The following is a 14,054-nucleotide window of genomic DNA, read 5'->3' on the forward strand; positions in this document are numbered from 1 at the left end:
GCTGCACTAATGAATCACCTTGCTCAGGCTACAGAGAGTTTTGCTTAGAGGTGGCTGTGAGGGTATAGAAGAAAAGAAAATGTCATCGCACACACTTGCAGCTAATCCAGTGATTCCTACATGAGATAGTGGAAGAACTCCTGTGCCCCGTCACAATAAAAATGTTCTATATGCATTGCTCCTGTTATTACAGATTAATTAGCTACTGAAGGGAGAAAGTACTACAAAGGTATAATTCAGATTTCTGCACAGCTGTACTTTGCGACAATGGTCAGTAAAATTAAGATTATATCAATTCACTTAACATTGTACAAAATAATAGCTTGAGCTTGCAGGCTGTGCACATGCTTAGTATAAGCATCTGGATAGTCCTTGCTTGCTCAGTGTGATTACTGATGTGCTTAAAGTTAAGCAGGCATGAAAGTCTTTGCAGAACCAGGGATACAAAACACAAGTAACTTTTCCCTTCAATATACCTCCAATAGGTAAACAACTAAAAAAAAGAGCACAAAACAAAAGTTCAGATTTCTACAGGTTCTGTGGGCACAAAGGCCATGTCTTCATCTGTGCCTTGGATGGTGCAAAATGCACTGTCAGTCCTTAACAAACGGACACGAGTGATAAAAAGCTAATATGCAAATTGCATTACATGTGAGGATGTTTCCTTGACTTCTGTATAAAGCTCATTTCAGACTCTAATACATGTACAAGCTATAATCCATATAATTTCTCTTAACACACTTGAGACCTCATCAGGGATGGGAGAAATAATCTTAACAAATGCCTTTTTCATTGCTCGCAACCTGAGAGGGAGCAGCAGTATTTGGGTCGCCGGGAGGTAGTGGTCGGGCTCCGGGCTGGCTTTCGGGGTGTGAGTGGCAGGGAAGGGGGGGCGGGCTGGGGTGGGGGAAGCCCTGGTCCCTCGGTGGGAATGACCCGGCTCCCCGTCCCTCTCCCAGCCCCGCCGCGGCAACATTTATTGCAAAAGCAGGAAATTGCTTATTACTAACTAGCTGGCAAGGGAGCGGGAGCCGATGCTGTTCCACACTGGCACAGCACTTGCTTTGCTGCTGCTTTCCCTGCCTCTCCTTGTTCCGCTCTTTCTTCTTCTTCTTCCCCCTCTTTCTCTCCTCTCTCCCTCGCTCTCTCCTCTCCTTTTTTTCATTTTGGCTTCTATTCAAATGTGGGTCAGGGGTGAGCGGCTCCCAACGTCACAAGCTTGCAAGATGGCGCTGGGAGGAAGGCTGTGAGATGAGGAACAGGCTGGTATAAACCGAGAGGACAGGAGAGGGAGAGGAGGAGGAGAGGGGAAGGGGAAGAAAAGCTGCTGCTCCAGATGCAATAAGAAGGTAACGCGGAGCGGGGCGCGGGTGGGGGCGCGGGGCCGCGCGTCCCGCTCGGGCGGCCGGGCGCTGCCGGGCTCCGCGGTGCAGCCCAGCCCCACTCCCCCGCTCTTTATTTGCAGCCCCGGTTATTTGCCCATATGCAAGGGTCCACTCGGGAGAGTCGCCGGGGTGGCGGGGGTGTCCCCTTGTTTCCTGCCCTGCAGCAGCCGTGCCCGGCACCGGCGGTAGTTCCATTGGAAAAAATAGAGATCATTTGCTTTTCCCTCTTGCCCCCCTCTCTGCGTGCCCCGGGCCCCCTCCCCTCGCTCTCCCGGCGCGCTGCCCCGTTGCTTTCGGGGCCGGGGCGTGCGTACGGTGTATTCGCTACCGTGCCTGTCTGGTGATTGCAAACGTCGGTTATTTGGGTGAAGCGGCTGGAAACTTTCCCCCTCCTCCCGTGCCATTTGTGTGTGCATGTGTGCGTGTGTGTGTGTGCGCGCACGGGTGTGCGCTGCCCCTTCCCCGGCGGCGGGGGGATCGGGGCGGGGGGCCGCAGCTGCTGCCCGCCGGGGCCGGCCGGCGTGGGGGTGACCGGCGGGGCGGGTGGACAGCCCTGGAGCAGGAGCCTTCTCCCCATCCCCGCTCGCCCCCTGAAAGTGAGCTGTGTTTTATTTTGGGGTTTTTTTTTGTGGTTTTTATTTAATTCTCTCCAAAGGAGGGAGCGGAACCTCGGGGTGCCGGGGGGCGTGTTTGTGCTGGGGATCCGGCCGCATTGTGGAGGAGAGGGCAGGGAAGGGGCTCCCGGGACTCGCATCGCCTCCTTCCCCCCCGCAGTCCATCCGCGGGGCTGCAAGGCGACGAGCCAGGCCGGCATCCCCCAAACCCCAGCGCCGGCCCCTGCCCCACCGAGCATCCCCTGCCCTACCGGGACCGCGGTGAACTTTTGCCCCGGCTCCCCCCTTCCCCGCCGCCCCCCTCGGCCGTTCGGGATCGCGGAGGGAAAGACCCGCCGGCTCCGCTCGCTCTGCTCGTCCCTGCGGGTCTCTGGCTTTTGTTACGGCTCCGTCTCGGACGCCACGGACGGAGCGCAGATCGCGCACCCTCCCGCGGCCGGGGGCTCCAGGACCCTGCCCGCCCGGCTTTGTGCCCCCGGAGGAAACGCGCGGTTCCCCGGCCCCGCCGGCCAGGCGCAGAGCTGTCCACCCGGTTTTAAAAAAAAAATTATTGTAAGTCCAGGCTGGCAATATTGTTGCCGAGGCTCGTAACATTGTAATTCAGGGAGGCTGGAGGGCCGGTCGCTGCCCGCGGTTGCCCGGTCCCGGGCGAACGGCGCCGCGGAGCCGGGCCGGGCTCCCATCGCCAGGCGCGCCGGTGCCGGTGCCAGCTCGGCGGCGCGGGCAGCCGGGCTTTTTTGTTTTTCTGCTTGCATTTAAAAGCCAAGCCGAGCCGGCTGGGGGATGGGAGCGGGGGGAGGCTGTGTGCGCGGCCCCCTGCGCCGTGCGCGGCCCCCTGCGGCGAGCGCGACCCGCGGAGCCCCGCGGAGCCCCTGCGGTGCCCGCAGCGCCCTGCCCGCTCCCCGCCCGCTCCCGGCCCCTTTTGTATGGGGCGAGGGCCGGCGGGAGAAGTCAATTATTGACTTGTGCTCGCAGCGGTCCCAGGTGGAAGCGGGCACGGCGGCCCCCGGCGCGCCCCCCGCGCCCCCCGTTATCGCGGCCACCAGCCGCGCTCCTCCCGGGCGGCCGCCGGCCACCGCGCCCGGCCCCGCCGCCGCCCGCCGCTGCTCCCCCCGCTCGGGCCGGCGCTATTTACACACGGGGATTTGGGGGCTCGAAACTTTCTGCGCTGAAATCCGCAGCCTTTGGAAACTCGGGCTGCCTCGACGCTTCGGGAGGCGGGTAACTGGGCGTTCAGCATCTGCGAGCGGGGCGGATGTGTGCCTTTACATCGAATTAATGAATTATATATGCAACCGAGTGTTTCAGCAGACGGTTACCGAAATCGCCCCGGATGTTACTTAGCTGTTAGAATAAATCTGAGAGAGCAGCCAGAAACCAGTTAAGAGCAGCATCAAAATTACATTCTGCTAATAAACTGTCCTTTGACCAAAACTGGTTTAAATTTATTGCGGAATGCTGTTTATATTTGAATGGCTCCCATGTTTTTCCACAAATTAAAGGGGAAAACAATATGCAATAGTCACTTTCATTGGAAAATGTCAGAACTATGAGCAGATGTTTGCTGTGCTTGATAAATACAGCGCATAAACAACTAGTATTTCAAGATGACTTATTACTATTTTTTTATGACTTAGAACTATTGTATATACTACAGCAGCTCTGGAGAGAAAGCTGTAAATGACTCCTTAGGATTTCACAGCAAATCTACACGGGCAAAATGACATATGGAAAGAAAATTGACTTATTTCCACAACTGCAAGTGGCCTCCTTTTTGCGCCTTTTCATTAGCAATCTAATCCTAAAAGCATTAGGAGCAATTATTTGCAGTGGTGCCTGACATTCTAGGTCTAATTATTTAAATCAGTTTAACTTTTGATGGTTGACCCATTAGGTCAGATCCGTGTGCCTTTTGTTATATTTATTAAAAAAAAAAAAAAAAGGGGGAGAGGGGGTCTTCAAACTTGCCACCTGCTACTGACATATCATTTTAGCTCTGGAGGAGATCAGCATTAAGAATAAGCAACCTCTTACATTTGTTACTTTCCATTCGAACATGGGTAAGGAAACCCCGTGCAAGACACTTGCCTTGCTTTTTTGCGTCTAAAATCCATTGCTTAATCGCTGCAGACTTGCATGGCTGTGAGGGTGTGAGCAGGAGGAATGGGAGAATCCGAAGGTACAGCAGATTTTTCTTATGTCATGCTTCCTAATCTATGTGAAATGCAGACGAGATGCACATACATAAAAGGGATGATTTTTCAGTGTTTGGAGGAGAAGCTTCTTCCAAGAATCTGGGAGAGCTCTAAATCTTTAATGCATAAAGAAATAGCTCATGTTAGTATTCACATACGTTGCTGGGCGGAATGACTTATGGATGTGTAGATAGTAATAAGTATCACAAGATGCTTGAAGCACTTGGTATCACGTGATACACGGTAGTGTCAGCGCTGAATTGTTTGGCAGAAGCCAATGTGTGACAAGGAAGGGGGGAGAAAGGAGAGAAAGAGAAGGTGAGAGGCCTTATTCCAGGAGGGTACATGTTCAATTTATTTTGATTAATCATTTAAAACAGCTAGAACACAACCTAATGCTAATCAGTTTGGCTGTGTAATGGATTGAAACTCCCTAAAACAGCCACCACAGCTCAAAATTGGTGGCACAACATGAAATTTGAAGTTGTGAACAGCAGATCTTGCAATGAGAGTTCTTGTTTTCTAGCATCTTTACAGCCCACAGTAATTAAGAACTGCCAAGCGTAAACTGTATGTTTGCATTCCTTTGACCTTGTGTAGAAAACAGTACGTGGCTATTCTCTGAGCTCCTGCTACCTTCTTTGCTGATAGATGTAGGGAAACTGGATAATGTTTGAAAACCGAGGTGCATTTGCCTTCATATCAGAACTTTGTGCTGATGGCAGCATTTAACCTTCTCATCCAGTCCAATGAACACACCATAGCTGGATAGGCAGAGGTATTGGTATGATGAGGTTGTCATGTTTTCTCTACAGGGAACCACACTTCCCATGCCCTAACCAAATCTGACTGATAAAGTGTACGGATGAAACTGCAGTTTCTGACAACATCCGGGGAAGAACATTGCCACAAAGCATCATTTCAGTGCAGCAGCAAATGTGGTCTTGGAGTGGGAGAAAGCAGAATCACATTTGTGACATAGCCATTATATTGGCTGTATTGTGACAGGCAAAGCTCAATGGGAAAGGGGACCATTTCAGCATCAGTGGACATGCCTACCCTGCTGGGCTTGGAGAAAAATTAACAGAGCTCAGCTGTGGGGCTGCAACAACAGAGCGTTGACCCAACCATAAGCAGGAGAATATCTTTTAAAAAATAAAGATGACTTCTCCTTTGGTTTGGTGTGGATTGAACACCAGTGATTAAACCACTAGGGCTGCTTAAATTGGTTTTCATCTCGCTGTAGTATTGGGAGCAAGGACAATGCATTGCGATAGAGGTTTCACTCTGCTGTGCAGTAGCTCATTGGCAAAGCAACTGCATCAGTTTGTTTAGGTCTTTTTTAATCAGCGGTGACAGTGTACTTACTTCTCTCAAAAGCAGCAGAAACAATGTAAAAAACCCCCACCATTCCTGAGAATTGTATTTTCTCGTTCAGTTAGCATCTCCAGGTTCTAACAGGATGCCAGTTTGAGCTGGGTTTCTTTCCTTGAAGCGTACGCGTATTACAAGCTAGCTGTCCAAACTTGTAAGTTACTCACGCTTCTTGTTTGTAATTCCTGGAAAGAAAATTCACCCTGCAGTGCTGGCTCCCACAAACAAGGAAGAAATGAAACAGTGAGGTCAGTCCTGAATTTTAAGCTGATATAAAATGGGTTGTAACAATAGCTGTAAGGAGGAGACTACAACAGTGCAATAGCTGTACCTGCTGTAAGTGACAGGTGGGAGAAATTTTGTTCTTTTTCATATGTGTTTGGATGATGGCCCAGTGCTGGCCACAAACTGCAATCCAGGATTAATCCTCGCATAGTGTTTTCTTTCTATAGATCAGATTTCTCTTTTTGTTAATAAGCACAGTCTAGCATGCACTTCAAGTCAGCTGTTCTGGAGTGGAAGCAACAGGGTTTTGCATTATTGAAATGATGGCTCTCATGCTTTCCTAGAGCCCGTATTGTTTGACCAGGGCAGGGTGGAGGATGATCCTAGTAATCACAAATCCTAAACAGGGATTCTAGTTACTGATTTTACTTGATGGAAAGGGGTGGGGAATCTAGTTTATCCAGGATTACATATGTAATCACATTTTCTGATGTGCATACTGTGGATTTGAAGGGGCTAAAGAGCGATCTTTTAAACTGAAAACCTCAAGCAGGCGTTCGGGAATAGACCTACTGTGGGAAACTTCCTTCAGCATTGGACCTCTTGCTAATGTAGAAGAGACAAACTGCTGAGGTCTCCTGCAGAAAGTGTGGAAGACGTGTGCACTGCCAGCTAAGTTCAAGAGGAAGGGTCCTAGTATACAGCTGGCAATAAGAACAGTTTAGAGAAATGCAGGGAGTTTTCTGTTCACAACTTTCACCAGGGGCTGCTCCCCCAGTAAAAATGGCCCTGAAAACAGGGTGTACTTCTTGCTTCTGTTGCTAAATGTTCTGAGAGATCTATGTAGGAACTAGGAACAACTCCCTCTTGTTCTTCCAGCTTTAGATACTGGATAGAAAAACTTGCCAACATTGTCCTTGCCCAGGTTCTGGATGGGAGGCAGAAAGCATTTCGTGTCAGTACACTGGCTCGAGGCATTTGCTGTCCTTCAGTCTCTTGGGTGAAGGAAGAGGGGGTAGCTTTCAAGAATATATCCGTTTGCCCTATCTGCTCCCTTCCCCCACTGAACCAAACACTATGCAAGATAAAATTGTCTTCAAATCAGTCTTTTGCTATGACTTTTTAAAAAGAGATACATGACAGATTGACTGGGGAAGAGGCCTCATATGGTAAACAACCTTACTCTGCTTTTCATGCTGGGCTAGTCCCATTCATTCCTGGACTGGTTTAAGATGACAGGGGTGTACAGCAGATTCCTTCCCCTAAATGTGTGCTCATTTCCCGTTGTATAAAGAACCATTCAGTGCGTGGATTCAGTTTTCCAGGAGCCACATAAAGACACTGCCATGTAGGACTCCGCTTACTGCATTTCCATCTGCTGTCAAGATGCCACCAGCCAGTTTGACAGTTTGGAAATCTTTTCTCTTGTTCGATAAAGAACAGAATAGAGTAATTTGCATTGCCAATTTTAGCTGAGAATTTAAATCAGCCGACAAGAAACCTTGTTTTAAAGCTTGCTTGTTTGTCTGTGTGGTAGTTAGTCTCCAGTGGAAAGACTGGATCTCACTGGTTTATACCTATTAAAACATGTTGACGTGCAACCAAAAATTACATTGAAGTAGATTGGGTATTATTTTCTGTTAAGCAGGAGGACAGAGTTTAACACATTCAAGCTATGATTTAACATGCCATTCAGAAACAAAATTAATTTACTATGTTATTGTTTCTGAGAAATGTATCAAGCAACTTCTTACATAGCATTAAATTCAATGAAATGCTAAACCTAAGTATTTTGAAATGCTAAATAAAAATATTTGGAAAACATTTTCTTATCAAAATACTTTCTGATGACCTCCTGAGGTCCCTTCCTATGTGACTTATTTTGTGATTCTTATTCAGCTCCATTTTAAATGCAAAGCAAAGGAAGCGTTCTTTGATCAAAAGGGAATTGATTATTTTCTAATTATGCTGCTCTTATGAGTTCAGAACTAGCAGATATTAGTCTCTAACACCTAGTGTTAATTTGGAGGGAAGTAAGCTTTCCTGCCCTTCTGCCCCTCCTCAAATCTCAGTTGCTTTCTGCAGTCTGAAAGAACTAGTTTTTGAACTAAAATGGAAAAAACCTATCCTCTCTGTCCCTTTGCAAGAGGCTACTGATGCGAAAGGTTAGTTAACTGCCCAGGATTGGATGAAACAATAAAGAAGTGGCTTTCTCTGTTCAGGGATTGACTTTCCTCAAAACTTCACTAGAAACACACACAATCGAAGACCGACTTTTTTTAAACAAGACCTATTTAAAAGAAGGTTTGAAATTATGCCAGTGTGCAGTAAGACTTGAATTTGTGCTGGTTTTATTTAATGTTTTTTCCCCCTACCCCTGGAAGGGTAAGGTGCTTTGTTATTCCTAGTTTCTGTTTACCCTTATAAAGTATTCAGAATGATCCTCATGTGGAACTTTTTATATCAAACTTCTCAAGTCCTTGAAAAAGGCTCTTTGTTCATTTTCTAGTCAGTTCAAATGCTCTTTGATAATGTGATATTAGTGACATGATTATGACCAGTCTTCAAAGAAAAATGTGGATGTCCTTCTAGGCAGAAAGAATATTTACCAAAGTTGTAAATGGCAGGGGATCCACTAAAAAATAAAATGTGCGTGCACATCTGTGAAGTGTACATAGCCAGAACTGTAGTACCAAAATGCTGAATAAAAGGAATTTTGGCATGAGAGTGAGAGTTGTCTCGTAATTCCTCAGATGTCAGCAGACTGACATTTGGCTGAGCATGTTTTAAAAGTAATGTAACTTACAACTTGAAAAGTTTTACCCAGAAAATTTGGTTATAAACACTTACTGTTAGGAATTGGTGCAATGGTTGGATATATACACACATTTAATTCTTCTGGGTGAGCTTGTGGTCTAGGGAACTCTGTGTTCAGTTTCTATCACTGATTTAAATTTTCCATGCTATGCTCATGAAGGAAGTTAAGCAACTTAAGTTTTCTTCATCTTTAAAGTATGGAGAAGACAATGTCCTTGGTTTGCCTTGTATATTTATCTTATAAATGCTCATCATATTTAAAAGTTTGCACAATGGGACCCTGACCTTACCAAGGGACTGTAAATGCTGTCATCATACACATACTTCTAATAAAGCTTCGAAATGGTAAAGTCACCAAAGGACTAACACTTTAGTATTACGCAAAACCCACGGGGGGGGGGGGGGGAGGAAGAATAGAGAAGATTGCCTTCCAGTCCTTCAGAAATGTTACATTTCTTAGTCTCCACTGTACTTTATCAAACAAGGCTCTCGAAATTGTAATGCAAATTGAAATATGCAAGGTATTAAAATTACTCACTTTTTGCTACAGCATTGAAAATATTAATTGAAAATATTAATGAGACTATATTCCCCTGCAGTGAACACTGGGGTTTTTTTGAAGGTCTGTTTTGGACTGCTAGGCTCTTCCTGGGAATAAATAAATTCCTCTAAATAATCCCTTTCAGGATGTGCAGAGCAGCAGCTTGTATTTTTTTGTCTTTCCTCCCTGGGCTGCATGGTACAGTGCCAGCGTACCGCATGACGCAACAGTCTTGGAAATTCTTGGAAAAGCACTTCCGTTTGCTCTAGGTAAAAAATTGTGTTGGCAGCAAAACCGACTCTGCTGTTTACAAGCTGGCAGCATTCTTAAGTGAACTCCAAGAAAAGTAGTTTAATGTATGCGGTTCTGCATATCCATCCAAGATGCAGAGGTGTTTGAGACTGCTGGCCTGTTATTATGGGTGGTGCCCCTGGAGAAGGAATGCCTTGAGTATTTCCCCAAGTGTGGACCTCTTTTTAGTAGTTACGGTCAGCTGGTTTATCCCAGTTGCACTGGGTCTCCCAGTTCCTGGCTGCTACCTGTAAGCGGTGGGTTTAATTGCTGTAGTGCTACTTCTTAGCTCCTGAATGAGGGAAAAAGTGATCTGAGTGAGGAGAGAGGACTATAAGCCATTATCTTCATTCTGGCAATCTCCGTTTCGGTGGTAAAACAAGAAGTTGAGTATAAGAATTTGTTTGCTGCTGATTTGTTGTTTGATTCTGGAAAAATAGTTTAATCTGTCTGTACCCTTCTATCTCTACCTGTGCGAGGGCATGATATTTTGAAGATGAGCTGAATTCCCATTAGCATTTAATGAACAGTAAACAGCAGCAGTAGCCACTATTATCTAATATTTCACCCTGTTAATTGTGCTAGAGGATTTTAAGTGGAATGCTGTACTAATAATTCAGTATTTTGTAAGTGGAACCAAATGCTGAGAAAACTAGTACATTTGATAGTGCTGCAGTATTGGAAATCGTGCTGTTATTTAAAAGCTGCATGGAGATGTAACTAACAACAGGGGACAGTCATGGAAGGAAAAAACATTTTAAGGGTTCTGCTGGGACAGTGATCACTGGAGTATGGAATTAAAATATTTGCCTATCCAGCAAAGAGATCTTTTCCACCCAAGGATCTCAAAATGCTTTCATTATTAGTAATCTGTGATTTACAGCTGTCTCTGGCATCTGCATGTAACCTTTGTTGAGATGTTTATATGACTTTCCGAAAGCTGCACAAGGGTTCTTCCCTAACAGAACAGAAGCCATGGTCATAGCCAGACAAACCAGCTTCCACTCCCAGTAGACGCAAATGACTGATTAAGCACCCCAGTTTCTCTCCTTCACTTGTAATAAATAAACAAAATCTCCCTCTCCCTTCCAAATTTTGAGAGTTCATATGAAGTGGGACGTGGGCTACACGATGCCAGCTGTACCATTTCAAAAGACTTATCAGTAGTTTTCTACTTAATACCCAGAGCATCTAATACCACATGCCAGAGGCTTGGGATGTTCCTCATCCATGAACTGGTTGGACAAGAAAGGGGGAAAGGAGTCCAGGTGAGTCCAAGCAAGTTTCCATGTGCATTTACTCTGACATTATTCAGAATATTTGCCTATTTGTGCTTGCTTCCTCCGTGGTTACACATGAACCCATGCTACCTCTGTGTTTGTGTAAAACAGCTTGGGTTGTACCCTCACCGGAAAGCAAAAAAACCAACCCCAAACCACCCCAAAGCACCCCCTCTAAACCTGCTTGGAGCAAAAGCAAAGCTCATCCCCTTTGGAGGTGGAGGGGAAGCTGCTTCATTACAATGGCTCTGACCATCAGAAGTGGTGAGTGGGAGGGTATCTGACAGCGTTAGCTCTGTAGATTGACTGGCTGGGGTCACGTTTTTGTAAGTGAGAAGGTAGCAGCTGTCCTTTATGGCATGCAGGATGCAGCGTTTCAGGGGAACTTGCACATTTTTTTTCCATAAGAACTGCTCCATGCTGTGCCATGCTGCTGTCCCACCCCTCCCTCTCCTGTGCCTTGGGAGGGGGAAGGGGCCGGGTGCCCATCAGGAATGCTTGCACTGGCATGGGGAAAGCGAGGCTGCCTCTGCTAAACTTACACATTACTGGAGACTAATTAGTCACGCTTATTGCTTTAATTTTGTTTTCAGTTCCCAGTTTTTTAAATCTTCAAGGAAGAAAGGATGGCACATCTTGAGTGAAGTCAGTGTAATGCCAGGGTGTGGTATTTCCATAATTCAGTGACTGTCTTACTATTTTTTAACAAAATGCTTGGAATTAAAGAAGCGGAGAGGTAGTATGAACATGGTGGTTTTGCAATAAAATAAAAAAACGAACAGCGCAAACTGGCTGTTGGTCAGATCACAGTCTTCAGGGGAAACTGTCTCTAATAGATGTCATTGTAAGGGTAATGCTGCACTTGGCACCAAAAATTAGATTTAATGCCATAAATGGAGATAAAGCACATTGCAGCTGACAATATACTTCCAGACCATGTCCCTGGCTAAGGAGCTTGCAATGCAAGGCACAAATAGGTGCAGTACAGATAACTGACTGGGGGGGGGGGTCAGATTCTGCAAATGCTTACTCAGGCATTTTGCTTGAACTCAGTGTGACTGCTGGAGCAAGAGCTTGCACAATCTGGCCTGAGGAGTGGGGCTGAAACCTTATAGTTGTTGGGTAAAAGAGAACTGCTTGGGGGTTTTATTTATTTTTCAAGTGCCTGGTGAGGCAGGGTTTAAGTAAAAGCCCACTTCCGACCCTGACTTGCATGCCTGTTTATTTGCTGTAATCACCTGTAACCTAGAATTGCAAAACTCCTGTGGATACACTAGTGGTGTCTTTGTAAAGTTTCCCTAGCAAAAATTCAACTGGATTTTAAAAGCACATGCTTCTTTCAAAACGCTTAGCTATTAAGTTCAGTCCTGCCAGCCTGGTGGGCTGAGAACATTTTGGAAAAGGTCAGAGGGCCACATTGAATACTGTGGGTCCAATTTCCCAGGCTGATTTGTTGCCTGAACTCTTTGAAGGCAGCGGAGCACCTGCACATCCCCTTCTGGGGATTCCCTTAAAATGTGGGGAAGCCTCCAACAGGTGTGTGAAGCTGGCATGGCCTTGGCCCAAGGTGGGGAGAGGTGTGGCTGGGACACGTCTGAACCTGCGCTTGGGCTGGAGCAGGGAATCAAAGCGGCTGTATGTGGTGGCAGTTCTGAGCTCTCATTCCCCTGAGCGTAGGGAAGGGATGCTAACCTTCACCAGGCAGATTTCAGTAAGCTGTTCCCCACTTTTCTGCAGCCTGTCAGGAAGCAGGCAGTGGGCAAGGGAGTTGCAGCTGCCTGTCCCCCCCCTCCGAGAGGCAGCGGGTTGGCTGCCAGGGCAGATGCTGACTAATTGTATCAGGAAAGAAGTGGGAGGCAATAGAGCTGATTCAGATCCCTGGTTTAAAAGTCCTGAGCCTGGCTGAGTGAATGCCTGATTAATGTATTTTCTTCTCAGATTCATTTGCTTTGAGGTCACAGCTCAGAGGCTCAGGAGAAAACAGGCAAGACATTGCGAGTCTCACTGGATGTGTGTCACACGCTCACTGCCTAGGTGCTCTCCCTGTAAAAGGCTTTGCCAAAGTGAAGTCCCAGACTGCAGTACTGCCGTGTCGGAGAAGGCTCTGGCTGGGATACCTGCTTAGGCAGGGAGTTGAATCTTTCTTTTTCTTAAGAGGCAGTTGGTCGGCTGGCATTAAAAAGTTATTTCTTCTGACGGGTCATTGGATCTTCTTCATAACACCTTTCTGACTTATTTTAAAAACTTAATGTTTAAGAGAGAAACAAATAATTTATTTTGATTTCATTGAAAAGAGTGTAAGCACTTCATCTGAGTAGGAAAGAAAAGCACCATTATTCATATGAAGTCAGTCTCTGCAGTGAATGACTGAACAAAAAAAGTCTGACTGGAAGAGTACATCAATTCTACTGACGGCAACAGGCTTTTAGTTCTGTTCATCCCCAGAAGTCTTAAGAGAAAAATATGGTTTAACCCTCCTGCCTCTTGTCAGAGGATTTAGCAGAAAGAAATCTACCTCCTTCCCAATCTAGGTTTTAGAATGCATTTGCTCCTTAAGAACAAGTCAGCACAGTAATCCTCTTTCATGTTAACCGTTATGAAATATGGTGTTAACTTTTTAGCCTTATAGTGGCAGGAAATGGGATTTAAGATTTTTTCCTTGAGTACAGAAGAGTTTAGGAGCAGGATTAAAAAAAAATATTCCTTACCATCCTCTGTCTGAGTCTATTTCCATAGACTAATCTTTCAGTTCATCTCATCTGTCTATTACGCAATTTGCTGTATGATTTTAACCATGATAGTTCTATAAATGCAAGTTGACACTTCAGATCCCTGTGCTGGCTTCAACTCTTAGTCCACAGTATCTGCTTATTTCTATTTATGCTTTGGTTGTCTAACCTGTTGGATTCTTTGCTTCCTCCGGAATCCCTAGTTGTGCACATATTTGCTTTTTCCAACAATTTCTACATATTTGCCGTATCACTGTAATCTCTTCATTCTCTGGGCTGTGCCTATTCCTATCTGTTTTCTCTGTCTCTCTCCACACAAACTTTGCACCATGTTTTGGGCTGTCCTTTGTAAATGAAACAGTAATTTCTTCATGGTAAGCTACTCCAGAACTTCAGAGAGTCACCAGATAGCCTAGGGTTACATCCATGCAAGTGGTGTAGCATCTGTTTGTGCATGAAGACTCTCTTTAAAATAAGATCCTGTGTTTCAAAACTCTCTGCAAACATCCTTCCTATTACAATATCTGGAGGCCACTTGGCACAATTTTTTTTTTTTCTGATTTGTATGAAACCGGTATCCCAGTAAATAAGTATCATTGCAGA

The 14,054-nt window shown here is 45.8% G+C and overlaps 1 protein-coding gene across 3 annotated transcripts in view; it reads left to right on the forward strand.

Annotated features, from left to right (window-relative positions):
• Nucleotides 1-988: 988 nt before the first annotated feature.
• HIC2 (HIC ZBTB transcriptional repressor 2) overlaps nucleotides 989-14,054 on the forward strand; it is an 82,300-nt gene continuing 69,234 nt past the window's right edge. For 2 of the 3 annotated variants that reach the window (XM_080374234.1, XM_080374239.1), the window contains exon 1: nucleotides 993-1,349. The gene's annotated coding sequence lies outside the window, so the exon portion shown is untranslated. Of the gene's footprint in view, nucleotides 1,350-14,054 lie in introns of all 3 variants that reach the window. The other variant, XM_080374233.1, reaches the window with a different exon arrangement.

The sequence above is a fragment of the Falco punctatus genome (genome assembly GCF_963210335.1).
Source record: "Falco punctatus genome assembly, chromosome: 1".
In the NCBI taxonomy this organism is placed as follows: Eukaryota; Metazoa; Chordata; class Aves; order Falconiformes; family Falconidae; genus Falco; species Falco punctatus.